We start from the raw sequence: 24,616 nt of genomic DNA on the forward strand, positions 1-24,616 counted from the left end.
GTTGGCTTCAACCCTCATCTGCATATGAAAAGAGAAAAGGAGCGTGCAGGGCATGGCGGCCTTTTGCGGTGCTTGGATGACCCCTAGTTCGCATTAAACACCTCCACCCTCCTTTGGTGTGGGGCTCATGTTGGCCATGCCCCATCCCCTGAAGCATTCAAGCTGATTTCTTGCAGCAGCTGGGCACTGTAACATCTCCAGAGCTGCTCTGTAAGGCAAGTAAAAGGGTGTGGGCCCTGCAGCACTACCTGTAGTTTGCATTGTGCATTGGAAGGCACAAAGTAAGCAGACGGGAGGAGAAGTCAGGATAGTGCACAAGGGTATAGAAGGGAGCGGCTGAAGAAAAGAGAAGTGGAAACAGACAGCAAACTAGGTTGGAGAGAGACCTGAGACAAAGAGATCTGAATTACACGAGAGCCGACCAGGGGAAACACAAATTATGCAGTCAAGTTTCCCACATTTGGGGAAATCGCAGGGGCAGCACACCCAGAGTGCAATGGGTGAGCCTTGCCCTGGGAGAAGCACCTTCATGATCATAGTATCTCACCTGGCAGGTAAGTAGGAGTTGGGCTAGAGCTGGGGAGGGTCTCTGCTTGGGCACCCCCCTGTCAAGTGAAGGAGATCCAACTGAGGCAGCACAAGGGAACTCTCGAAAGAAGAACAAGGCTAGAGGAAGATCTGAACAAAGAAATCTGACTTTTACCAGAGCTGACCAGAGGAAAACACAAACACAGTCCCCCACTACCACAAATAAAGCAGTCGAGTTTCCCACATTTGGGGAAATCACAGGGGTCAGCATACCCATAATGCAATGAATGAACCTCACCCTGGGAGAATAATCTTCATGACCATGGTATCTCCTATGCAAAATAAGTATGATTTGGGATAGAGCTGGGGAGGGCCGCTGCTCAGGCACATCTCTGTCAAGTAAAGGAGATTCAACTGAGGCAGCACAAGGGAACTCTCATCTGGGGACAACAACTGCAGGGAGAACACATATTTTCAGATGAACATGGGAGGGCAGAAGGCTGCCTAATACTGAAGCACCCCCAAACAACAAACCAAATGCAACAACTAGTGCAAGCATTCCTGGGGGAAGTTCTGCAGAAGACGGATTTGCATACGGTGATGTCATCCAAGCAGTGGGTCAAAGTTGGCTTCAACCCTCATCTGCATATGAAAAGAGAAAAGGGGCGTGCAGGGCATGGCGGCCTTTTGCGGTGCTTGGATGACCCCTAGTTCGCATTAAACACCTCCACCCTCCTTTGGTGTGGGGCTCATGTTGGCCATGCCCCATCCCCTGAAGCATTCAAGCTGATTTCTTGCAGCAGCTGGGCACTGTAACAGCTCCAGAGCTGCTCTGTAAGGCAAGTAAAAGGGTGTGGGCCCTGCAGCACTACCTGTAGTTTGCATTGTGCATTGGAAGGCACAAAGTAAGCAGACGGGAGGAGAAGTCAGGATAGTGCACAAGGGTATAAAAGGGAGCGGCTGAAGAAAAGAGAAGTGGAAACAGACAGCAAACTAGGCTGGAGAGAGACCTGAGACAAAGAGATCTGAATTATACGAGAGCCGACCAGGGGAAACACAAATTATGCAGTCAAGTTTCCCACATTTGGGGAAATCGCAGGAGCAGCACACCCAGAGTACAATGGGTGAGCCTTGCCCTGGGAGAAGCACCTTCATGATCATAGTATCTCACCTGGCAGGTAAGTAGGAGTTGGGCTAGAGCTGGGGAGGGTCGCTGCTCGGGTACCCCCCTGTAAAGTGAAGGAGATCCAACTGAGGCAGCACAAGGGAACTCTCGAAAAAAGAACAAGGCTAAAGGAAAATCTGAGACAAAGAAATCTGACTTTTACCAGAGCTGACCAGAGGAAAGCACAAACACAGTCTCCCACTACCACAAATAATGCAGTCAAGTTTCCCACATTTGGGGAAATCACAGGGGTCAGCATACCCAAAATGCAATGAATGAACCTCACCCTGGGAGAAAAATCTTCATGACCATGGTATCTCCTATGCAAAATAAGTATGATTTGGAATAGGGCTGGGGAGGGCCGCTGCTCATGCACATCTCTGTCAAGTAAAGGAGATTCAACTGAGGCAGCACAAGGGAACTCTCATCTTGGGACAACAACTGCAGGGAGAACATATATTTTCAGATGAACATGGGAGGGCAGAAGGCTGCCTAATACTGAAGCACCCCCAAACAACAAACCAAATGCAACAACTAGTGCAAGCATTCCTGGGGGAAGGCCTGCCGCAGATGGATTTGCATATGGTGATGTCATCCAAGCAGTGGGTCAAAGTTGGCTTCAACCCTCGTCTGCATATGAAAAGAGAAAAGGGGCGTGCAGGGCATGGTGGCCTTTTGCGGCGCTTGGCTGACCCCTAGTTTGCATTAAACACCTCCACCCTCCTTTGGTGTGGGGCTCATGTTGGCTATGCCCCAGCCCCTGTAGCATTCAAGCTGATTTCTTGCAGCAGCTGGGCACTGTAACAGCTCCAGAGCTGCTCTGTAAGGCAAGTAAAAGGGTGTGGGCCCTGCAGCACTACCTGTAGTTTGCATTGTGCATTGGAAGGCACAAAGTAAGCAGACGGGAGGAGAAGTCAGGATAGTGCACAAGGGTATAGAAGGGAGCGGCTGAAGAAAAGAGAAGTGGAAACAGACAGCAAACTAGGCTGGAGAGAGACCTGAGACAAAGAGATCTGAATTATACGAGAGCCGACGAGGGGAAACACAAATTATGCAGTCAAGTTTCCCACATTTGGGGAAATCGCAGGGGCAGCACACCCAGAGTGCAATGGTTGAGCCTTGCCCTGGGAGAAGCACCTTCATGATCATAGTATCTCACCTGGCAGGTAAGTAGGAGTTGGGCTAGAGCTGGGGAGGGTCGCTGCTCGGGTTCCCCCCTGTGAAGTGAAGGAGATCCAACTGAGGCAGCACCAGGGAACTCTCGAAAGAAGAACAAGGCTAGAGGAAGATCTGAGACAAAGAAATCTGACTTTTACCAGAGCTGACCAGAGGAAAGCACAAACACAGTCCCCCACTACCACAAATAATGCAGTCGAGTTTCCCACATTTGGGAAAATCACAGGGGTCAGCATACCCAGAATGCAATGAATGAACCTCACCCTGGGAGAACAATCTTCATGACCATGGTATCTCCTATGCAAAATAAGTATGATTTGGGATAGGGCTGGTGAGGGCAGCTGCTCAGGCACATCTCTGTCAAGTAAAGGAGATTCAACTGAGGCAGCACAAGTGAACTCTCATCTGGGGACAACAACTGCAGGGAGACCACATCTTTTCAGATGAACATGGGAGGGCGGAAGGCTGCCTAATACTGAAGCACCATCAAATATCAAACCATATGCAACAACTAGTACAAGCACTCCTGGGGGAAGGTCTGCAGCAGACGGATTTGCATACGGTGATGTTATCCAAGCAGTGGGCCAAAGTTGACTGGAACCCTCATCTGCATATGAAAAGAGAAAAGGGGCATGCAGGGCATGGCGGCCTTTCGCAGTGCTTGGATGACCCCTAGTTCGCATTAAACACCTCCCCCCTCCTTTGGTGTGGGGCTCATGTTGGCCATGCCCCATCCCCTGAAGCATTCAAGCTGATTTCTTGCAGCAGCTGGGCACTGTAACAGCTCCAGAGCTGCTCTGTAAGGCAAGTAAAAGGGTGTGGGCCCTGCAGCACTACCTGTAGTTTGCATTGTGCATTGGAAGGCACAAAGTAAGCAGACGGGAGGAGAAGTCAGGATAGTGCACAAGGGTATAGAAGGGAGCGGCTGAAGAAAAGAGAAGTGGAAACAGACAGCAAACTAGGCTGGAGAGAGACCTGAGACAAATAGATCTGAATTATACGAGAGCCGACCAGGGGAAACACAAATTATGCAGTCAAGTTTCCCACATTTGGGGAAATCGCAGGGGCAGCACACCCAGAGTGCAATGGGTGAGCCTTGCCCTGGGAGAAGCACCTTCATGATCATAGTATCTCACCTGGCAGGTAAGTAGGAGTTGGGCTAGAGCTGGGGAGGGTCGCTGCTCGGGTACCCCCCTGTCAAGTGAAGGAGATCCAACTGAGGCAGCACAATGGAACTCTCGAAAGAAGAACAAGGCTAGAGGAAAATCTGAGACAAAGAAATCTGACTTTTACCAGAGCTGACCAGAGGAAAGCACAAACACAGTCCCCCACTACCACAAATAATGCAGTCAAGTTTCCCACATTTGGGGAAATCACAGGGGTCAGCATACCCAAAATGCAATGAATGAACCTCACCCTGGGAGAACAATCTTCATGACCATGGTATCTCCTATGCAAAATAAGTATGATTTGGAATAGGGCTGGGGAGGGCCGCTGCTCATGCACATCTCTGTCAAGTAAAGGAGATTCAACTGAGGCAGTACAAGGGAACTCTCATCTGGGGACAACAACTGCAGGGAGAACACATATTTTCAGATGAACATGGGAGGGCAGAAGGCTGCCTAATACTGAAGCACCCCCAAACAACAAACCAAATGCAACAACTAGTGCAAGCATTCCTGGGGGAAGTTCTGCAGAAGACGGATTTGCATACGGTGATGTCATCCAAGCAGTGGGTCAAAGTTGGCTTCAACCCTCATCTGCATATGAAAAGAGAAAAGGGGCGTGCAGGGCATGGCGGCCTTTTGCGGTGCTTGGATGACCCCTAGTTCGCATTAAACACCTCCACCCTCCTTTGGTGTGGGGCTCATGTTGGCCATGCCCCATCCCCTGAAGCATTCAAGCTGATTTCTTGCAGCAGCTGGGCACTGTAACAGCTCCAGAGCTGCTCTGTAAGGCAAGTAAAAGGGTGTGGGCCCTGCAGCACTACCTGTAGTTTGCATTGTGCATTGGAAGGCACAAAGTAAGCAGACGGGAGGAGAAGTCAGGATAGTGCACAAGGGTATAGAAGGGAGCGGTTGAAGAAAAGAGAAGTGGAAACAGACAGCAAACTAGGCTGGAGAGAGACCTGAGACAAAGAGATCTGAATTATACGAGAGCCGACCAGGGGAAACACAAATTATGCAGTCAAGTTTCCCACATTTGGGGAAATCGCAGGGGCAGCACACCCAGAGTGCAATGGGTGAGCCTTGCCCTGGGAGAAGCACCTTCATGATCATAGTATCTCACCTGGCAGGTAAGTAGGAGTTGGGCTAGAGCTGGGGAGGGTCGCTGTTCGGGCACCCCCCTGTCAAGTGAAAGAGATCCAACTGAGGCAGCACAAGGGAACTCTCGAAAGAAGAACAAGGCTAGAGGAAGATCTGAGACAAAGAAATCTGACTTTTACCAGAGCTGACCAGAGGAAAGCACAAACACAGTCCCCCACTACCACAAATAATGCAGTTGAGTTTCCCACATTTGGGAAAATCACAGGGGTCAGCATACCCAGAATGCAATGAATGAACCTCACCCTGGGAGAACAATCTTCATGACCATGGTATCTCCTATGCAAAATAAGTATGATTTGGGATAGGGCTGGTGAGGGCCGCTGCTCAGGCACATCTCTGTCAAGTAAAGGAGATTCAACTGAGGCAGCACAAGGGAACTCTCATCTGGGGACAACAACTGCAGGGAGACCACATCTTTTCAGATGAACATGGGAGGGCGGAAGGCTGCCTAATACTGAAGCACCATCAAATATCAAACCATATGCAACAACTAGTACAAGCACTCCTTGGGGAAGGTCTGCAGCAGACGGATTTGCATACGGTGATGTTATCCAAGCAGTGGGCCAAAGTTGACTGGAACCCTCATCTGCATATGAAAAGAGAAAAGGGGCATGCAGGGCATGGCGGCCTTTTGCAGTGCTTGGATGACCCCTAGTTCGCATTAAACACCCCCACCCTCCTTTGGTGTGGGGCTCATGTTGGCCATGCCCCATCCCCTGAAGCATTCAAGCTGATTTCTTGCAGCAGCTGGGCACTGTAACAGCTCCAGAGCTGTTCTGTAAGGCAAGTAAAAGGGTGTGGGCCCTGCAGCACCACCTGTTGTTCGCATTGTGCGTTGGAAGGCACAAATTAAGCAGACGGGAGGAGAAGTCAGGATAGTGCGCAAGGGCATACTTTTCTCTTAGTCCGGGGGCAAGGCTTCAAAATGGGGTCTGCAACGGAGGAGACACAGGGGGCGTGGTCACAGCAGCTTTTCTCTACAGCCTGCACCAGCAGGAGCCTACACCATTTTTTATGATCACGCTGAACTGCAGTGCGACTGCAATTACAGCATGGTCAAGAAGGGAGGCGTCATGCTGGGTGGCCATGCCCTGTCACTGTGCAGGAGCCAGCACAGCTCACACACTAGTCCCCGGGTGCAGCCCCCAACCCCCGGGACACCCGGAGCAACAAAATGTAGATTCAGGCCACCAGGCCACGCCCCTACCTATGAAACCATGCCTCCTTTTTACCATTGCACTGTTTATCTGCGCGCACTGCATTACAATCTCCCTCGCCACCTTTCTGGGTGTCACCAGTGATAGTGACACCTCTGCCATGCTTGTAGCAGCTGGTCCTAAGATCTACGCCTCAAGCCCTGAGTGTTTGCCCTTGTGACTTGTTGATCATCATAGCGAAGCAGATGCTTACAGAAAACTGCAGGGGCTTAGATTGAAAATAAAAAAATTGATGGGTATAAGGTAGAGAGGAGCGGGTTCGGTTCTCCGAGAACCGAATTCCCCACGAACTCCACGTGGTTTACACTGGTCCGAGGCAGGCTCGGTTGTTCCCGCCTGACTCGGAAAACCTGAACAAGGGAAAATGTCATCATCCCGCTGTCGGATTCTTGCGAGATTCGGATTCCATATAAAGAGCTGCGCGTTGCTGCCATTTTTACTCGTGCATTGAAGAGAGAGCGGAGAGGACGTGGCTATGTTCTCTCAGTGGAAATCTCAATATCAGTGCTCAGTATCAGTGGTTACTTATTGCTGCTCAGTAATACTAGTAGTGTGTCTCTCCTGCTCAGTGTCAGTTCTCAGTAGTATCCTCATCAGTGCTCAGTATCACTGCTCATTGTCTTGTGCTGCATTGTGGTGCTCAGCATACTACAGTACATTACTAATAGTCCAGTGCTGCATCTTGCTGCTCAGTGTCAGTTCTAGTATCCTCATCAGTGCTCACTATCACTGCTCATTGCATTGTGGTGTTCTGTATACTACAGTAACATAGTAATATAGTATATATAGAGGAGCGGGTTCGGTTCTCCGAGAACCGAATTCCCGACGAACTCCACGTGGTTTACACTGGTCCGTGGCAGGCTCGGTTGTTCCCGCCTGACTCGGAAAACCTGAACAAGGGAAAATGTCATCATCCCGCTGTCGGATTCTCGCGAGATTCGGATTCCATATAAAGAGCTGCGCGTTGCCGCCATTTTTACTCGTGCATTGAAGAGAGAGCGGAGAGGACGTGGCTATGTTCTCTCAGTGGAAATCTCAATATCAGTGCCCAGTATCAGTGGTTACTTATTGCTGCTCAGTAATACTAGTAGTGTGTCTCTCCTGCTCAGTGTCAGTTCTCAGTAGTATCCTCATCAGTGCTCAGTATCACTGCTCATTGTCTTGTGCTGCATTGTGGTGCTCAGCATACAACAGTACATTACTAATAGTCCAGTGCTGCATCTTGCTGCTCATGTTGGCTATGCCCCAGCCCCTGAAGCATTCAAGCTGATTTCTTGCAGCAGCTGGGCACTGTAACAGCTCCAGAGCTGCTCTGTAAGGCAAGTAAAAGGGTGTTGGCCCTGCAGCACTACCTGTAGTTTGCATTGTGCGTTGGAAGGCACAAAGTAAGCAGACAGGAGAAGTCAGGAGAGTGCACAAGGGCATAGAAGGCAGGGGCTCAAGAAAAGAGAAGTGGAAACAGACAGCAAACTAGGCTGGAGAGAGACCTGAGACAAAGAGATCTGAATTATACGAGTAGCCGACCAGAGGAAACACAAATTATGCAGTCAAGTGTCCCACATTTGGGGAAATCGTAGGAGCAGCACACCCAGAGTGCAATGGGTGAGCCTTGCCCTGGTAGAAGCACCTTCCTGATCATAGTATCTCACTTGGCAGGTAAGTAGGAGTTGGGCTTGAGCTGGGGAGGGTCGCTGCTCGGGCACCCCCCTGTCAAGTGAAGGAGATCCAACTGAGGCAGCACAAGGAAACTCTCAAAAAAAGAACAAGGCTAGAGGAAGATCTGAGACAAAGAAATCTGACTTTTACCAGAGCTGACCAGAGGAAAGCACAAACACAGTCCCCCACTACCACAAATAATGCAGTCGAGTTTCCCACATTTGGGGAAATCACAGGGGTCAGCATACCCAGAATGCAATGAATGAACCTCACCCTGGGAGAACAATCTTCATGACCATGGTATCTCCTATGCAAAATAAGTATGATTTGGGATAGGGCTGGGGAGGGCCGCTGCTCAGGCACATCTCTTTCAAGTAAAGGAGATTCAACTGAGGCAGCACAAGGGTACTCTCATCTGGGGACAACAACTGCAGGGAGAACACATATTTTCAGATGAACATGGGAGAGCTGAAGGCTGCCTAATACTGAAGCACCCCAAACAACAAACCAAATGCAACAACTAGTACAAGCATTCCTGGGGGAAGGTCTGCAGAAGACGGATTTGCATACGGTGATGTCATCCAAGCAGTGGGCCAAAGTTGGCTGGAACCCTCATCTGCATATGAAAAGAGAAAAGGGGTATGCAGGGCATGGCGGCCTTTTGCGGCGCTTGGATGACCCTTAGTTCGCATTAAACACCTCCACCCTCCGTCGGTGTGGGGCTCATGTTGGCTATGCCCCAGCCCCTGAAGCATTCAAGCTGATTTCTTGCAGCAGCTGGGCACTGTAACAGCTCCAGAGCTGCTCTGAAAGGCAAGTAAAAGGGTGTGGGCCCTGCAGCACTACCTGTAGTTTGCATTGTGCGTTGGAAGGCACAAAGTAAGCAGACAGGAGAAGTCAGGAGAGTGCACAAGGGCATAGAAGGCAGCGGCTCAAGAAAAGAGAAGTGGAAACAGACAGCAAACTAGGCTGGAGAGAGACCTGAGACAAAGAGATCTGAATTATACGAGTAGCCGACTAGAGGAAACACAAATTATGCAGTCAAGTGTCCCACATTTGGGGAAATCGTAGGAGCAGCACACCCAGAGTGCAATGGGTGAGCCTTGCCCTGGGAGAAGCACCTTCCTGATCATAGTATCTCACCTGGCAGGTAAGTAGGAGTTGGGCTAGAGATGGGGAGGGTCGCTGCTCGGGCACCCCCCTGTCAAGTGAAGTTCTGCAGAAGACGGATTTGCATACGGTGATGTCATCCAAGCAGTGGGTCAAAGTTGGCTTCAACCCTCATCTGCATATGAAAAGAGAAAAGGGGCGTGCAGGGCATGGCGGCCTTTTGCGGTGCTTGGATGACCCCTAGTTCGCATTAAACACCTCCACCCTCCTTTGGTGTGGGGCTCATGTTGGCCATGCCCCATCCCCTGAAGATGAACATGGGAGGGCAGAAGGCTGCCTAATACTGAAGCACCCCCAAACAACAAACCAAATGCAACAACTAGTGCAAGCATTCCTGGGGGAAGGCCTGCCGCAGATGGATTTGCATATGGTGATGTCATCCAAGCAGTGGGTCAAAGTTGGCTTCAACCCTCGTCTGCATATGAAAAAAGAAAAGGGGCGTGCAGGGCATGGTGGCCTTTTGCGGCGCTTGGCTGACCCCTAGTTTGCATTAAACACCTCCACCCTCCTTTGGTGTGGGGCTCATGTTGGCTATGCCCCAGCCCCTGAAGCATTCAAGCTGATTTCTTGCAGCAGCTGGGCACTGTAACAGCTCCAGAGCTGCTCTGTAAGGCAAGTAAAAGGGTGTGGGCCCTGCAGCACTACCTGTAGTTTGCATTGTGCATTGGAAGGCACAAAGTAAGCAGACGGGAGGAGAAGTCAGGATAGTGCACAAGGGTATAGAAGGGAGCGGCTGAAGAAAAGAGAAGTGGAAACAGACAGCAAACTAGGCTGGAGAGAGACCTGAGACAAAGAGATCTGAATTATACGAGAGCCGACGAGGGGAAACACAAATTATGCAGTCAAGTTTCCCACATTTGGGGAAATCGCAGGAGCAGCACACCCAGAGTGCAATGGTTGAGCCTTGCCCTGGGAGAAGCACCTTCATGATCATAGTATCTCACCTGGCAGGTAAGTAGGAGTTGGGCTAGAGCTGGGGAGGGTCGCTGCTCGGGTTCCCCCCTGTGAAGTGAAGGAGATCCAACTGAGGCAGCACCAGGGAACTCTCGAAAGAAGAACAAGGCTAGAGGAAGATCTGAGACAAAGAAATCTGACTTTTACCAGAGCTGACCAGAGGAAAGCACAAACACAGTCCCCCACTACCACAAATAATGCAGTCGAGTTTCCCACATTTGGGAAAATCACAGGGGTCAGCATACCCAGAATGCAATGAATGAACCTCACCCTGGGAGAACAATCTTCATGACCATGGTATCTCCTATGCAAAATAAGTATGATTTGGGATAGGGCTGGTGAGGGCTGCTGCTCAGGCACATCTCTGTCAAGTAAAGGAGATTCAACTGAGGCAGCACAAGTGAACTCTCATCTGGGGACAACAACTGCAGGGAGACCACATCTTTTCAGATGAACATGGGAGGGCGGAAGGCTGCCTAATACTGAAGCACCATCAAATATCAAACCATATGCAACAACTAGTACAAGCACTCCTGGGGGAAGGTCTGCAGCAGACGGATTTGCATACGGTGATGTTATCCAAGCAGTGGGCCAAAGTTGACTGGAACCCTCATCTGCATATGAAAAGAGAAAAGGGGCATGCAGGGCATGGCGGCCTTTTGCAGTGCTTGGATGACCCCTAGTTCGCATTAAACACCTCCCCCCTCCTTTGGTGTGGGGCTCATGTTGGCCATGCCCCATCCCCTGAAGCATTCAAGCTGATTTCTTGCAGCAGCTGGGCACTGTAACAGCTCCAGAGCTGCTCTGTAAGGCAAGTAAAAGGGTGTGGGCCCTGCAGCACTACCTGTAGTTTGCATTGTGCATTGGAAGGCACAAAGTAAGCAGACGGGAGGAGAAGTCAGGATAGTGCACAAGGGTATAGAAGGGAGCGGCTGAAGAAAAGAGAAGTGGAAACAGACAGCAAACTAGGCTGGAGAGAGACCTGAGACAAATAGATCTGAATTATACGAGAGCCGACCAGGGGAAACACAAATTATGCAGTCAAGTTTCCCACATTTGGGGAAATCGCAGGGGCAGCACACCCAGAGTGCAATGGGTGAGCCTTGCCCTGGGAGAAGCACCTTCATGATCATAGTATCTCACCTGGCAGGTAAGTAGGAGTTGGGCTAGAGCTGGGGAGGGTCGCTGCTCGGGTACCCCCCTGTCAAGTGAAGGAGATCCAACTGAGGCAGCACAATGGAACTCTCGAAAGAAGAACAAGGCTAGAGGAAAATCTGAGACAAAGAAATCTGACTTTTACCAGAGCTGACCAGAGGAAAGCACAAACACAGTCCCCCACTACCACAAATAATGCAGTCAAGTTTCCCACATTTGGGGAAATCACAGGGGTCAGCATACCCAAAATGCAATGAATGAACCTCACCCTGGGAGAACAATCTTCATGACCATGGTATCTCCTATGCAAAATAAGTATGATTTGGAATAGGGCTGGGGAGGGCCGCTGCTCATGCACATCTCTGTCAAGTAAAGGAGATTCAACTGAGGCAGCACAAGGGAACTCTCATCTGGGGACAACAACTGCAGGGAGAACACATATTTTCAGATGAACATGGGAGGGCAGAAGGCTGCCTAATACTGAAGCACCCCCAAACAACAAACCAAATGCAACAACTAGTGCAAGCATTCCTGGGGGAAGTTCTGCAGAAGACGGATTTGCATACGGTGATGTCATCCAAGCAGTGGGTCAAAGTTGGCTTCAACCCTCATCTGCATTTGAAAAGAGAAAAGGGGCGTGCAGGGCATGGCGGCCTTTTGCGGTGCTTGGATGACCCCTAGTTCGCATTAAACACCTCCACCCTCCTTTGGTGTGGGGCTCATGTTGGCCATGCCCCATCCCCTGAAGCATTCAAGCTGATTTCTTGCAGCAGCTGGGCACTGTAACAGCTCCAGAGCTGCTCTGTAAGGCAAGTAAAAGGGTGTGGGCCCTGCAGCACTACCTGTAGTTTGCATTGTGCATTGGAAGGCACAAAGTAAGCAGACGGGAGGAGAAGTCAGGATAGTGCACAAGGGTATAGAAGGGAGCGGTTGAAGAAAAGAGAAGTGGAAACAGACAGCAAACTAGGCTGGAGAGAGACCTGAGACAAAGAGATCTGAATTATACGAGAGCCGACCAGGGGAAACACAAATTATGCAGTCAAGTTTCCCACATTTGGGGAAATCGCAGGGGCAGCACACCCAGAGTGCAATGGGTGAGCCTTGCCCTGGGAGAAGCACCTTCATGATCATAGTATCTCACCTGGCAGGTAAGTAGGAGTTGGGCTAGAGCTGGGGAGGGTCGCTGTTCGGGCACCCCCCTGTCAAGTGAAAGAGATCCAACTGAGGCAGCACAAGGGAACTCTCGAAAGAAGAACAAGGCTAGAGGAAGATCTGAGACAAAGAAATCTGACTTTTACCAGAGCTGACCAGAGGAAAGCACAAACACAGTCCCCCACTACCACAAATAATGCAGTCGAGTTTCCCACATTTGGGAAAATCACAGGGGTCAGCATACCCAGAATGCAATGAATGAACCTCACCCTGGGAGAACAATCTTCATGACCATGGTATCTCCTATGCAAAATAAGTATGATTTGGGATAGGGCTGGTGAGGGCAGCTGCTCAGGCACATCTCTGTCAAGTAAAGGAGATTCAACTGAGGCAGCACAAGTGAACTCTCATCTGGGGACAACAACTGCAGGGAGACCACATCTTTTCAGATGAACATGGGAGGGCGGAAGGCTGCCTAATACTGAAGCACCATCAAATATCAAACCATATGCAACAACTAGTACAAGCACTCCTGGGGGAAGGTCTGCAGCAGACGGATTTGCATACGGTGATGTTATCCAAGCAGTGGGCCAAAGTTGACTGGAACCCTCATCTGCATATGAAAAGAGAAAAGGGGCATGCAGGGCATGGCGGCCTTTTGCAGTGCTTGGATGACCCCTAGTTCGCATTAAACACCTCCCCCCTCCTTTGGTGTGGGGCTCATGTTGGCCATGCCCCATCCCCTGAAGCATTCAAGCTGATTTCTTGCAGCAGCTGGGCACTGTAACAGCTCCAGAGCTGCTCTGTAAGGCAAGTAAAAGGGTGTGGGCCCTGCAGCACTACCTGTAGTTTGCATTGTGCATTGGAAGGCACAAAGTAAGCAGACGGGAGGAGAAGTCAGGATAGTGCACAAGGGTATAGAAGGGAGCGGCTGAAGAAAAGAGAAGTGGAAACAGACAGCAAACTAGGCTGGAGAGAGACCTGAGACAAATAGATCTGAATTATACGAGAGCCGACCAGGGGAAACACAAATTATGCAGTCAAGTTTCCCACATTTGGGGAAATCGCAGGGGCAGCACACCCAGAGTGCAATGGGTGAGCCTTGCCCTGGGAGAAGCACCTTCATGATCATAGTATCTCACCTGGCAGGTAAGTAGGAGTTGGGCTAGAGCTGGGGAGGGTCGCTGCTCGGGTACCCCCCTGTCAAGTGAAGGAGATCCAACTGAGGCAGCACAATGGAACTCTCGAAAGAAGAACAAGGCTAGAGGAAAATCTGAGACAAAGAAATCTGACTTTTACCAGAGCTGACCAGAGGAAAGCACAAACACAGTCCCCCACTACCACAAATAATGCAGTCAAGTTTCCCACATTTGGGGAAATCACAGGGGTCAGCATACCCAAAATGCAATGAATGAACCTCACCCTGGGAGAACAATCTTCATGACCATGGTATCTCCTATGCAAAATAAGTATGATTTGGAATAGGGCTGGGGAGGGCCGCTGCTCATGCACATCTCTGTCAAGTAAAGGAGATTCAACTGAGGCAGCACAAGGGAACTCTCATCTGGGGACAACAACTGCAGGGAGAACACATATTTTCAGATGAACATGGGAGGGCAGAAGGCTGCCTAATACTGAAGCACCCCCAAACAACAAACCAAATGCAACAACTAGTGCAAGCATTCCTGGGGGAAGTTCTGCAGAAGACGGATTTGCATACGGTGATGTCATCCAAGCAGTGGGTCAAAGTTGGCTTCAACCCTCATCTGCATATGAAAAGAGAAAAGGGGCGTGCAGGGCATGGCGGCCTTTTGTGGTGCTTGGATGACCCCTAGTTCGCATTAAACACCTCCACCCTCCTTTGGTGTGGGGCTCATGTTGGCCATGCCCCATCCCCTGAAGCATTCAAGCTGATTTCTTGCAGCAGCTGGGCACTGTAACAGCTCCAGAGCTGCTCTGTAAGGCAAGTAAAAGGGTGTGGGCCCTGCAGCACTACCTGTAGTTTGCATTGTGCATTGGAAGGCACAAAGTAAGCAGACGGGAGGAGAAGTCAGGATAGTGCACAAGGGTATAGAAGGGAGCGGTTGAAGAAAAGAGAAGTGGAAACAGACAGCAAACTAGGCTGGAGAGAGACCTGAGACAAAGAGATCTGAATTATACGAGAGCCGACCAGGGGAAACACAAATTATGCAGTCAAGTTTCCCACATTTGGGGAAATCGCAGGGGCAGCACACCCAGAGTGCAATGGGTGAGCCTTGCCCTGGGAGAAGCACCTTCATGATCATAGTATCTCACCTGGCAGGTAAGTAGGAGTTGGGCTAGAGCTGGGGAGGGTCGCTGTTCGGGCACCCCCCTGTCAAGTGAAAGAGATCCAACTGAGGCAGCACAAGGGAACTCTCGAAAGAAGAACAAGGCTAGAGGAAGATCTGAGACAAAGAAATCTGACTTTTACCAGAGCTGACCAGAGGAAAGCACAAACACAGTCCCCCACTACCACAAATAATGCAGTCGAGTTTCCCACATTTGGGAAAATCACAGGGGTCAGCATACCCAGAATGCAATGAATGAACCTCACCCTGGGAGAACAATCTTCATGACCATGGTATCTCCTATGCAAAATAAGTATGATTTGGGATAGGGCTGGTGAGGGCCGCTGCTCAGGCACATCTCTGTCAAGTAAAGGAGATTCAACTGAGGCAGCACAAGGGAACTCTCATCTGGGGACAACAACTGCAGGGAGACCACATCTTTTCAGATGAACATGGGAGGGCGGAAGGCTGCCTAATACTGAAGCACCATCAAATATCAAACCATATGCAACAACTAGTACAAGCACTCCTTGGGGAAGGTCTGCAGCAGACGGATTTGCATACGGTGATGTTATCCAAGCAGTGGGCCAAAGTTGACTGGAACCCTCATCTGCATATGAAAAGAGAAAAGGGGCATGCAGGGCATGGCGGCCTTTTGCAGTGCTTGGATGACCCCTAGTTCGCATTAAACACCCCCACCCTCCTTTGGTGTGGGGCTCATGTTGGCCATGCCCCATCCCCTGAAGCATTCAAGCTGATTTCTTGCAGCAGCTGGGCACTGTAACAGCTCCAGAGCTGTTCTGTAAGGCAAGTAAAAGGGTGTGGGCCCTGCAGCACCACCTGTTGTTCGCATTGTGCGTTGGAAGGCACAAATTAAGCAGACGGGAGGAGAAGTCAGGATAGTGCGCAAGGGCATACTTTTCTCTTAGTCCGGGGGCAAGGCTTCAAAATGGGGTCTGCAACGGAGGAGACACAGGGGGCGTGGTCACAGCAGCTTTTCTCTACAGCCTGCACCAGCAGGAGCCTACACCATTTTTTATGATCACGCTGAACTGCAGTGCGACTGCAATTACAGCATGGTCAAGAAGGGAGGCGTCATGCTGGGTGGCCATGCCCTGTCACTGTGCAGGAGCCAGCACAGCTCACACACTAGTCCCCGGGTGCAGCCCCCAACCCCCGGGACACCCGGAGCAACAAAATGTAGATTCAGGCCACCAGGCCACGCCCCTACCTATGAAACCATGCCTCCTTTTTACCATTGCGCTGTTTATCTGTGCGCACTGCATTACAATCTCCCTCGCTACCTTTCTGGGTGTCACCAGTGATAGTGACACCTCTGCCATGCTTGTAGCAGCTGGTCCTAAGATCTACGCCTCAAGCCCTGAGTGTTTGCCCTTGTGACTTGTTGATCATCATAGCGAAGCAGATGCTTACAGAAAACTGCAGGGGCTTAGATTGAAAATAAAAAAATTGATGGGTATAAGGTAGAGAGGAGCGGGTTCGGTTCTCCGAGAACCGAATTCCCCACGAACTCCACGTGGTTTACACTGGTCCGAGGCAGGCTCGGTTGTTCCCGCCTGACTCGGAAAACCTGAACAAGGGAAAATGTCATCATCCCGCTGTCGGATTCTTGCGAGATTCGGATTCCATATAAAGAGCTGCGCGTTGCTGCCATTTTTACTCGTGCATTGAAGAGAGAGCGGAGAGGACGTGGCTATGTTCTCTCAGTGGAAATCTCAATATCAGTGCTCAGTATCAGTGGTTACTTATTGCTGCTCAGTAATACTAGTAGTGTGTCTCTCCTGCTCAGTGTCAGTTCTCAGTAGTATCCTCATCAGTGCTCAGTATCACTGCTCATTGTCTTGTGCTGCATTGTGGTGCTCAGCATACTACAGTACATTACTAATAGTCCAGTGCTGCATCTTGCTGCTCAGTGTCAGTTCTAGTATCCTCATCAGTGCTCACTATCACTGCTCATTGCATTGTGGTGTTCTGTATACTACAGTAACATAGTAATATAGTATATATAGAGGAGCGGGTTCGGTTCTCCGAGTACCGAATTCCCGACGAACTCCACGTGGTTTACACTGGTCCGTGGCAGGCTCGGTTGTTCCCGCCTGACTATGAAAACCTGAACAAGGGAAAATGTCATCATCCCGCTGTCAGATTCTCGCGAGATTCGGATTCCATATAAAGAGCTGCGCGTTGCCGCCATTTTTACTCGTGCATTGAAGAGAGAGCGGAGAGGACGTGGCTATGTTCTCTCAGTGGAAATCTCAATATCAGTGCCCAGTATCAGTGGTTACTTATTGCTGCTCAGTAATACTAGTAGTGTGTCTCTCCTGCTCAGTGTCAGTTCTCAGTAGTATCCTCATCAGTGCTCAGTATCACTGCTCATTGTCTTGTGCTGCATTGTGGTGCTCAGCATACAACAGTACATTACTAATAGTCCAGTGCTGCATCTTGCTGCTCATGTTGGCTATGCCCCAGCCCCTGAAGCATTCAAGCTGATTTCTTGCAGCAGCTGGGCACTGTAACAGCTCCAGAGCTGCTCTGTAAGGCAAGTAAAAGGGTGTTGGCCCTGCAGCACTACCTGTAGTTTGCATTGTGCGTTGGAAGGCACAAAGTAAGCAGACAGGAGAAGTCAGGAGAGTGCACAAGGGCATAGAAGGCAGGGGCTCAAGAAAAGAGAAGTGGAAACAGACAGCAAACTAGGCTGGAGAGAGACCTGAGACAAAGAGATCTGAATTATACGAGTAGCCGACCAGAGGAAACACAAATTATGCAGTCAAGTGTCCCACATTTGGGGAAATCGTAGGAGCAGCACACCCAGAGTGCAATGGGTGAGCCTTGCCCTGGTAGAAGCACCTTCCTGATCATAGTATCTCACTTGGCAGGTAAGTAGGAGTTGGGCTTGAGCTGGGGAGGGTCGCTGCTCGGGCACCCCCCTGTCAAGTGAAGGAGATCCAACTGAGGCAGCACAAGGAAACTCTCAAAAAAAGAACAAGGCTAGAGGAAGATCTGAGACAAAGAAATCTGACTTTTACCAGAGCTGACCAGAGGAAAGCACAAACACAGTCCCCCACTACCACAAATAATGCAGTCGAGTTTCCCACATTTGGGGAAATCACAGGGGTCAGCATACCCAGAATGCAATGAATGAACCTCACCCTGGGAGAACAATCTTCATGACCATTATATCTCCTATGCAAAATAAGTATGATTTGGGATAGGGCTGGGGAGGGCCGCTGCTCAGGCACATCTCTTTCAAGTAAAGGAGATTCAACTGAGGCAGCACAAGGGAACTCTCATCTGGGGACAACAACTGCAGGGAGAACACATATTTTCAGATGAACATGGGAGAGCTGAAGGCTGCCTAATACTGAAGCACCCCAAACAACAAACCAAATGCAACAACTAGTACAAGCATTCCTGGGGGAAGGTCTGCAGAAGACGGATTTGCATACGGTGATGTCATCCAAGCAGTGGGCCAAAGTTGGCTGGAACCCTCATCTGCATATGAAAAGAGAAAAGGGGTATGCAGGGCATGGCGGCCTTTTGCGGCGCTTGGATGACCCTTAGTTCGCATTAAACACCTCCACCCTCCGTCGGTGTGGGGCTCATGTTGGCTATGCCCCAGCCCCTGAAGCATTCAAGCTGATTTCTTGCAGCAGCTGGGCACTGTAACAGCTCCAGAGCTGCTCTGAAAGGCAAGTAAAAGGGTGTGGGCCCTGCAGCACTACCTGTAGTTTGCATTGTGCGTTGGAAGGCACAAAGTAAGCAGACAGGAGAAGTCAGGAGAGTGCACAAGGGCATAGAAGGCAGCGGCTCAAGAAAAGAGAAGTGGAAACAGACAGCAAACTAGGCTGGAGAGAGACCTGAGACAAAGAGATCTGAATTATACGAGTAGCCGACTAGAGGAAACACAAATTATGCAGTCAAGTGTCCCACATTTGGGGAAATCGTAGGAGCAGCACACCCAGAGTGCAATGGGTGAGCCTTGCCCTGGGAGAAGCACCTTCCTGATCATAGTATCTCACCTGGCAGGTAAGTAGGAGTTGGGCTAGAGATGGGGAGGGTCGCTGCTCGGGCACCCCCCTGTCAAGTGAAGGAGATCCAACTGAGGCAGCACAAGGAAACTCTCGAAAAAAGAACAAGGCTAGAGGAAGATCTGAGACAAAGAAATCTGTCTTTTACCAGAGCTGACCAGAGGAAAGCACAAACACAGTCCCCCACTACCACAATTAATGCAGTCGAGTTTCCCACATTTGGGGAAATCACAGGGGTCAGCATACCCAGAATGCAATGAATGAACCTCACCCTGGGAGAACAATCTTCATGACCATGGAAACTTCTATGCAAAATAAGTATGATTTGGGATAGGGCTGGGGAGGGCCGCTGCTCAGGCACATCTCTGTCAAGTAAAGGAGATTCAACTGAGGCAGCACAAGGGAACTCTCATCTGGGGACAACAACTGCAGGGAAAACACATATTTTCAGATGAACATGGGAGGGCAGAAGGCTGCCTAATACTGAAGCACCCCCAAACAACAAACCAAATGTAACAACTAGTAAAAGCATTCCTGGGAGAAGGTCTGCAGAAGACGGATTTGCATACGGTGATGTCATCCAAGCAGTGGGCCAAAGTTGGCTGGAACCCTCATCTGCATATGAAAAGAGAAAAGGGTTATGCAGGGCATGGCGGCCTTTTGCGGTGCTTGGATGACCCCTAGTTCGCATTAAATACCTCCACCCTCCTTCGGTGTGGGGCTCATGTTGGCTATGCCCCAGCCCCTGAAGCATTCAAGCTGATTTCTTGCAGCAGCTGGGCACTGTAACAGCTCCAGAGCTGCTCTGTACGGCAAGTAAAAGGGTGTGGGCCCTGCAGCACTACCTGTAGTTCGCATTGTGCGTTGGAAGGCACAAAGTAAGCAGACGGGAGAAGTCAGGATAGTGCGCAAGGGCATAGAAGGGAGCGGCTCAAGAAAACAGAAGTGGAAACAGACAGCAAACTAGGCTGGAGAGAGACCTGAGACAAAGAGATCTGAATTATACGAGAGCCGACCAGGGGAAACACAAATTATGCAGTCAAGTTTCCCACATTTGGGGAAATCGCAGGAGCAGCACACCCAGAGTGCAATGGGTGCGCCTTGCCCTGGGAGAAGCACCTTCATGATCATAGTATCTCACCTGGCAGGTATGTAGGAGTTGGGCTAGAGCTGGGGAGGGTCGCTGCTCGGGTACCCCCCTGTCAAGTGAAGGAGGTCAAACTGAGGCAGCACAATGGAACTCTCGAAAGAAGAACAAGGCTAGAGGAAGATCTGAGACAAAGAAATCTGACTTTTACCAGAGCTGACCAGAGGAAAACACAAACACAGTCCCCCACTACCACAAATAATGCAGTTGAGTTTCCCACATTTGGGGAAATCACAGGGGTCAGCATACCCAGAATGCAATGAATGAACCTCACCCTGGGAGAACAATCTTTATGACCATGGTATCTCCTATGCAAAATAAGTATGATTTGAGATAGGGCTGGGGAGGGCCGCTGCTCAGGCACATCTCTGTCAAGTAAAGGAGATTCAACTGAGGCAGCACAAGGGAACTCTCATCTGGGGACAACAACTGCCGGGAGAACACATATTTTCAGATGAACATGGGAGGGCAGAAGGCTGCCTAATACTGAAGCACGCCCAAACAACAAACCAAATGCAACAACTAGTACAAGCATTCCTGGGAGAAGGTCTGCAGAAGACGGATTTGCATACGGTGATGTCATCCAAGCAGTGGGCCAAAGTTGGCTGGAACCCTCATCTGCATATGTTGAAGATACAATTTGTGAATTGCATTTAACACTATCTCCCTTTCCTGGGGAGAAGATGGTAGGGCCGATTTGAAAAACCGGCGAGGAGGCACCTCTTCGAATTTCAGCTTGTAACCCTGAGAAACAATTTCTATTGCCTAGGGATCCACCTGCGAATGAACCCAGATGTGGCTGAAAACTCGAAGACGTGCCCCCAACTGGGCGGACTCCTTTAGCGGAGCCCCAGCGTCATGCGGTGGATTTTGTAGAGGCCGGGGAGGACTTCTGTTCCTGGGAACTAGCTGTGTTGTGCAGCTTCTTCCCTCTGCCCTTACCTCTGGCAAGAAAGGACGCACCTCGTACTTTCTTGTTTCTCTGTGATCGAAAGGACTGTATTTGATAATGTGGTGCTTTCTTAGGCTGTGAGGGAATATAAGGCAAAAAATTTGATTTACCAGCTGTAGCTGTGGAGACTAGGTCCGAGAGACCTTCCCCAAACAATTCCTCACCCCTGTAAGGTAAAACCTCCATATGCCTTTTTGAGTCGGCATCACCTGTCCATTGCCGGGTCCATAGGACTCGTCTAGCAGAAATCGACATAGCGTTTATTCTAGAACCCAGTAGACTAATGTCACTTTGAGCATCTCTCATATATAGGACAGCATCTTTTATATGCCCTATGGTCAATAACATAGCATCCTTATCTAGGGTCTCAATCTCTGCTGATAAGGTATCTGTCCATGCTGCCACCGCGCTACAACCCCGGCCGACGCAATTGCCGGTCTGAGTAAGGTACCAGAATGTGTGTAAATGGACTTTAGGGTAACCTCCTGCTTGCGGTCAGCAGGGTCCCTGATGGTAGCCGTATCCTGGGATGGCAGCGCTACCTTTTTGGATAAGCGTGTCAATGCTTTATCCACCCTAGGGGAGGATTCCCACCGTATCCTGTCCATTGGCGGGAAAGGATACGCCATAAGAATCCTTTTGGGAATCTGCAGCTTTTTGTCTGGAGATTCCCAAGCTTTTTCACATAATTCGTTCAACTCATGTGAGGAGGGAAAGGTTATCTCAGGTTTCTTTCCCTTATACATGTGTACCCTCGTGTCAGGGACAGGGGACTCTGTGATGTGCAAAACATCTTTTATTGCAATAATCATATATCGAATACATTTAGCCAATTTTGGCTGTAACTTTGCATCATCGTAGTCGACACTGGAGTCAGAATCTGTGTCGGTATCTGTGTCAACTATTTGGGATAGTGGGCGCTTTTGAGACCCCGAAGGTCCCTGCGACATAGGGACAGGCATGGGTTGACTCCCTGACTGTTCCCTAGCTTCAGCTTTGTCTAATCTCTTGTGTAATAAGTTTACATTAGCACTTAAAACATTCCACATATCCATCCAGTCAGGTGTCGGCGTTGTCGATGGAGACACCACATTAATTTGCTCCTGCTCCTCTCTAGGAGAGCCTTCTACCTCAGACATGTCGACACACGTGTACCGACACACCATACGCTCAGGGAATCCTCTTATCTGAGGACAGTTCCCCAACAAGGCCCTTTGGAGAGACAGAGAGAGAGAGTATGCCAGCACACACCCCAGCGCTATATGACCCAGGAAAAAAACACAATAATTTTATGTTTACCCAGTAGCGCTGTATTTCCATATATATATGCGCCTAATTATGTGCCCCCCTCTTCTTTAAGACCCTCTTTCTACCGTGGTATAAGCAGGGGAGAGTCCGTGGAGCTTCCCCTCAGCGGTGCTGTGGAGAAAATGGCGCTGGTGAGTGCTGAGGGAGAAGCCCCACCCCCTCAGCGACGGGCTTCTGTCCCGCTCAAATATAGTAAAAAAATGGCGGGGGCTCTTATATATATATATACAGTGCCTAGCTGCATATATATTTATTTTGCCAAAGAGAGGTCTATATTGCTGCCCAGGGCGTCCCCCCTGCGCCCTTCACCCTTACACTGACTGCCGTGTGTGAGGTGTATTGGAGCAATGGAGCACAGCTTTACTGCTGTGCGTTACCTCAGTGAAGATCATGAAGTCTTCCGCCGCCTCTGAAGTCTTCTTTTCTTCTCATACTCACCCGGCTTCTATCTTCCGGCTCTGCGAGGGGGACGGCGGTGCGGCTCTGGGACGGACGGCGAGGGTGAGACCTGCGTACCGATCCCTCTGGAGCTAATGCTGTACAGTAGCCTAAGAAGCAGAGCCTATCAACTCACAGAAGTAGGTGTGCATCTCTCCCCTCCGCCCCTCGATGCAGGGAGTCTGTTGCCAGCAGGCTCCCTGAAAATAAAAAAATCTAACAAATATACTTTCTGTCAGGAAACTCAGGAGAGCTCCCTGAAAAGCACCCAGTCTCCTCTGGGCACAGTAGTAAACTGAGGTCTGGAGGAGGGGCATAGAGGGAGGAGCCAGTGCACACCCAGATCTAAAGTCTTTCTTAAAGTGCCCATGTCTCCTGCGGAGCCCGTCTATCCCCCATGGTCCTTACGGAATCCCCAGCATCCTCTAGGACGTAAGAGAAAAATTATGCTGGCAGAAAAATCCAATTGAGTGATTAAACAGCTCCAGAGCTGCTCTGTAAGGCAAGTAAAAGGGTGTGGGCCCTGCAGCACTACCTGTAGTTTGCATTGTGCATTGGAAGCCTAGTTTGCTGTCTGTTTCCACTTCTTTTTTCTTGAGCCCCTCCCGTCTATACCCTTGTGCACTATCCTGACTTCTCCTCCCGTCTGCTTACTTTGTGCCTTCCAATGCACAATGCAAACTACAGGTAGTGCTGCAGGGCCCACACCCTTTTACTTGCCTTACAGAGCAGCTCTTGAGCTGTTACAGTGCCCAGCTGCTGCAAGAAATCAGCGTGAATGCTTCAGGGGCTGGGGCATGGCCAACATGAGCCCCACACCGAAGGAGGGTGGGGGTGTTTAATGCGAACTAGGGGTCTCGCACAATGCGAACTACAGGTATTGCTGCAGGGCCCACACCCTTTTACTTGCCTTACAGAGCAGCTCTGGAGCTGTTACAGTGCCCAGCTGCTGCAAGAAATCAGCTTGAATCCTTCAGGGGCTGGGGCATAGCCAACATGAGCCCCACACCGACGGAGGGTGGAGGTGTTTAATGCGAACTAGGGGTCATCCAAGTGCCGCAAAAGGCCGCCATGCCCTGCACACCCCTTTTCTCTTTTCATATGCAGACGAGGGTTGAAGCCAACTTTGACCCACTGCTTGGATGACATCGCCATATGCAAATCCATCTGCTGCAGGCCTTCCCCCAGGAATGCTTGCACTAGTTGTTGCATTTGGTTTGTTGTTTGGGGGTGCTTCAGTATTAGGCAGCCTTCTGCCCTCCCATGTTCATCTGAAAATATGTGTTCTCCCTGCAGTTGTTGTCCCCAGATGAGAGTTCCCTTGTGCTGCCTCAGTTGAATCTCCTTTACTTGACAGAGATGTGCCTGAGCAGCGGCCCTCCCCAGCCCTATCCCAAATCATACTTATTTTGCATAGGAGATACCATGGTCATGAAGACTGTTCTCCCAGGGTGCGGTTCATTCATTGCATTCTGGGTATGCTGACCTCTGTGATTTCCCCAAATGTGGGAAACTCGACTGCATTATTTAATGCGAACTAGGGGTCATCCAAGCACCGCAAAAGGCCGCCATGCCCTGCATACCCCTTTTCTCTTTTCATAAGCAGACGAGGTTTGAAGCCAACTTTGACCCAATGCTTGGATGACATCACTTGCTGCCTTTCCAATGAAGCAAGTTTAATTTAATAATAGGTGAAAAACCATCCCTACAAAGGTGTTAATCAGATACTTGGCTTTGTGGACACTTTTCAGAGCACAAATTTGTTAGCATAAAAATAAAGCCAGAAAATGAAGAGCTGTTTAATCACTCAATTGGATTTTTCTGCCAGCATATTTCTTTTTCTCTGCAACCCACTGCTAAATTGTGCTTCCTAGCTGTTTTTATAAAATCACTGAATCAAATCTAACTCTGAT

At 49.9% G+C, this 24,616-nt stretch overlaps 27 non-coding genes and 3 pseudogenes across 27 annotated transcripts; 1 reads left to right on the top strand and 29 right to left on the bottom strand.

The window, feature by feature from the left end:
- Window positions 1-399: 399 nt before the first annotated feature.
- LOC135045720 (U1 spliceosomal RNA) lies at window positions 400-562 on the bottom strand. The gene has a single exon (XR_010238134.1). It is a non-coding gene; the product is annotated as a U1 spliceosomal RNA (small nuclear RNA).
- A 151-nt stretch (window positions 563-713) lies between these two features.
- LOC135045695 (U1 spliceosomal RNA) lies at window positions 714-877 on the bottom strand. Its single transcript, XR_010238110.1, has one exon. It is a non-coding gene; the product is annotated as a U1 spliceosomal RNA (small nuclear RNA).
- Window positions 878-1,551: 674 nt separating this feature from the next.
- On the bottom strand, window positions 1,552-1,714 carry LOC135045766 (U1 spliceosomal RNA). Its single transcript, XR_010238183.1, has one exon. It is a non-coding gene; the product is annotated as a U1 spliceosomal RNA (small nuclear RNA).
- Window positions 1,715-1,866: 152 nt separating this feature from the next.
- Window positions 1,867-2,030, bottom strand: LOC135045710 (U1 spliceosomal RNA). The gene has a single exon (XR_010238124.1). It is a non-coding gene; the product is annotated as a U1 spliceosomal RNA (small nuclear RNA).
- A 701-nt stretch (window positions 2,031-2,731) lies between these two features.
- LOC135045778 (U1 spliceosomal RNA) lies at window positions 2,732-2,867 on the bottom strand (annotated as a pseudogene).
- A 152-nt stretch (window positions 2,868-3,019) lies between these two features.
- On the bottom strand, window positions 3,020-3,183 carry LOC135045818 (U1 spliceosomal RNA). Its single transcript, XR_010238216.1, has one exon. It is a non-coding gene; the product is annotated as a U1 spliceosomal RNA (small nuclear RNA).
- Window positions 3,184-3,857: 674 nt separating this feature from the next.
- Window positions 3,858-4,020, bottom strand: LOC135045744 (U1 spliceosomal RNA). Its single transcript, XR_010238161.1, has one exon. It is a non-coding gene; the product is annotated as a U1 spliceosomal RNA (small nuclear RNA).
- Window positions 4,021-4,172: 152 nt separating this feature from the next.
- LOC135045854 (U1 spliceosomal RNA) lies at window positions 4,173-4,336 on the bottom strand. Its single transcript, XR_010238250.1, has one exon. It is a non-coding gene; the product is annotated as a U1 spliceosomal RNA (small nuclear RNA).
- Window positions 4,337-5,010: 674 nt separating this feature from the next.
- LOC135045735 (U1 spliceosomal RNA) lies at window positions 5,011-5,173 on the bottom strand. Its single transcript, XR_010238151.1, has one exon. It is a non-coding gene; the product is annotated as a U1 spliceosomal RNA (small nuclear RNA).
- A 152-nt stretch (window positions 5,174-5,325) lies between these two features.
- LOC135045700 (U1 spliceosomal RNA) lies at window positions 5,326-5,489 on the bottom strand. Its single transcript, XR_010238115.1, has one exon. It is a non-coding gene; the product is annotated as a U1 spliceosomal RNA (small nuclear RNA).
- Window positions 5,490-7,913: 2,424 nt separating this feature from the next.
- LOC135045811 (U1 spliceosomal RNA) lies at window positions 7,914-8,077 on the bottom strand. Its single transcript, XR_010238212.1, has one exon. It is a non-coding gene; the product is annotated as a U1 spliceosomal RNA (small nuclear RNA).
- A 152-nt stretch (window positions 8,078-8,229) lies between these two features.
- LOC135045736 (U1 spliceosomal RNA) lies at window positions 8,230-8,393 on the bottom strand. Its single transcript, XR_010238152.1, has one exon. It is a non-coding gene; the product is annotated as a U1 spliceosomal RNA (small nuclear RNA).
- Window positions 8,394-9,063: 670 nt separating this feature from the next.
- On the bottom strand, window positions 9,064-9,227 carry LOC135045784 (U1 spliceosomal RNA). Its single transcript, XR_010238200.1, has one exon. It is a non-coding gene; the product is annotated as a U1 spliceosomal RNA (small nuclear RNA).
- An 835-nt stretch (window positions 9,228-10,062) lies between these two features.
- LOC135045792 (U1 spliceosomal RNA) lies at window positions 10,063-10,198 on the bottom strand (annotated as a pseudogene).
- Window positions 10,199-10,350: 152 nt separating this feature from the next.
- Window positions 10,351-10,514, bottom strand: LOC135045830 (U1 spliceosomal RNA). Its single transcript, XR_010238227.1, has one exon. It is a non-coding gene; the product is annotated as a U1 spliceosomal RNA (small nuclear RNA).
- Window positions 10,515-11,188: 674 nt separating this feature from the next.
- Window positions 11,189-11,351, bottom strand: LOC135045745 (U1 spliceosomal RNA). The gene has a single exon (XR_010238163.1). It is a non-coding gene; the product is annotated as a U1 spliceosomal RNA (small nuclear RNA).
- A 152-nt stretch (window positions 11,352-11,503) lies between these two features.
- On the bottom strand, window positions 11,504-11,667 carry LOC135045855 (U1 spliceosomal RNA). Its single transcript, XR_010238251.1, has one exon. It is a non-coding gene; the product is annotated as a U1 spliceosomal RNA (small nuclear RNA).
- Window positions 11,668-12,341: 674 nt separating this feature from the next.
- On the bottom strand, window positions 12,342-12,504 carry LOC135045737 (U1 spliceosomal RNA). Its single transcript, XR_010238153.1, has one exon. It is a non-coding gene; the product is annotated as a U1 spliceosomal RNA (small nuclear RNA).
- A 152-nt stretch (window positions 12,505-12,656) lies between these two features.
- On the bottom strand, window positions 12,657-12,820 carry LOC135045834 (U1 spliceosomal RNA). Its single transcript, XR_010238231.1, has one exon. It is a non-coding gene; the product is annotated as a U1 spliceosomal RNA (small nuclear RNA).
- Window positions 12,821-13,494: 674 nt separating this feature from the next.
- Window positions 13,495-13,657, bottom strand: LOC135045746 (U1 spliceosomal RNA). The gene has a single exon (XR_010238164.1). It is a non-coding gene; the product is annotated as a U1 spliceosomal RNA (small nuclear RNA).
- A 152-nt stretch (window positions 13,658-13,809) lies between these two features.
- On the bottom strand, window positions 13,810-13,973 carry LOC135045856 (U1 spliceosomal RNA). Its single transcript, XR_010238252.1, has one exon. It is a non-coding gene; the product is annotated as a U1 spliceosomal RNA (small nuclear RNA).
- Window positions 13,974-14,647: 674 nt separating this feature from the next.
- On the bottom strand, window positions 14,648-14,810 carry LOC135045738 (U1 spliceosomal RNA). The gene has a single exon (XR_010238154.1). It is a non-coding gene; the product is annotated as a U1 spliceosomal RNA (small nuclear RNA).
- Window positions 14,811-14,962: 152 nt separating this feature from the next.
- LOC135045835 (U1 spliceosomal RNA) lies at window positions 14,963-15,126 on the bottom strand. Its single transcript, XR_010238232.1, has one exon. It is a non-coding gene; the product is annotated as a U1 spliceosomal RNA (small nuclear RNA).
- A 2,424-nt stretch (window positions 15,127-17,550) lies between these two features.
- LOC135045812 (U1 spliceosomal RNA) lies at window positions 17,551-17,714 on the bottom strand. Its single transcript, XR_010238213.1, has one exon. It is a non-coding gene; the product is annotated as a U1 spliceosomal RNA (small nuclear RNA).
- Window positions 17,715-17,866: 152 nt separating this feature from the next.
- On the bottom strand, window positions 17,867-18,030 carry LOC135045683 (U1 spliceosomal RNA). The gene has a single exon (XR_010238098.1). It is a non-coding gene; the product is annotated as a U1 spliceosomal RNA (small nuclear RNA).
- Window positions 18,031-18,700: 670 nt separating this feature from the next.
- LOC135045785 (U1 spliceosomal RNA) lies at window positions 18,701-18,864 on the bottom strand. The gene has a single exon (XR_010238201.1). It is a non-coding gene; the product is annotated as a U1 spliceosomal RNA (small nuclear RNA).
- A 152-nt stretch (window positions 18,865-19,016) lies between these two features.
- On the bottom strand, window positions 19,017-19,180 carry LOC135045715 (U1 spliceosomal RNA). Its single transcript, XR_010238130.1, has one exon. It is a non-coding gene; the product is annotated as a U1 spliceosomal RNA (small nuclear RNA).
- Window positions 19,181-19,851: 671 nt separating this feature from the next.
- LOC135045780 (U1 spliceosomal RNA) lies at window positions 19,852-20,014 on the bottom strand. Its single transcript, XR_010238195.1, has one exon. It is a non-coding gene; the product is annotated as a U1 spliceosomal RNA (small nuclear RNA).
- Window positions 20,015-20,166: 152 nt separating this feature from the next.
- LOC135045859 (U1 spliceosomal RNA) lies at window positions 20,167-20,330 on the bottom strand. The gene has a single exon (XR_010238255.1). It is a non-coding gene; the product is annotated as a U1 spliceosomal RNA (small nuclear RNA).
- Window positions 20,331-24,103: 3,773 nt separating this feature from the next.
- Window positions 24,104-24,282, top strand: LOC135045819 (U1 spliceosomal RNA; annotated as a pseudogene).
- The last annotated feature ends 334 nt before the right edge of the window (window positions 24,283-24,616 follow it).

Source organism: Pseudophryne corroboree, unplaced genomic scaffold (assembly GCF_028390025.1).
Source record: "Pseudophryne corroboree isolate aPseCor3 unplaced genomic scaffold, aPseCor3.hap2 scaffold_912, whole genome shotgun sequence".
NCBI lineage: Eukaryota > Metazoa > Chordata > Amphibia > Anura > Myobatrachidae > Pseudophryne > Pseudophryne corroboree.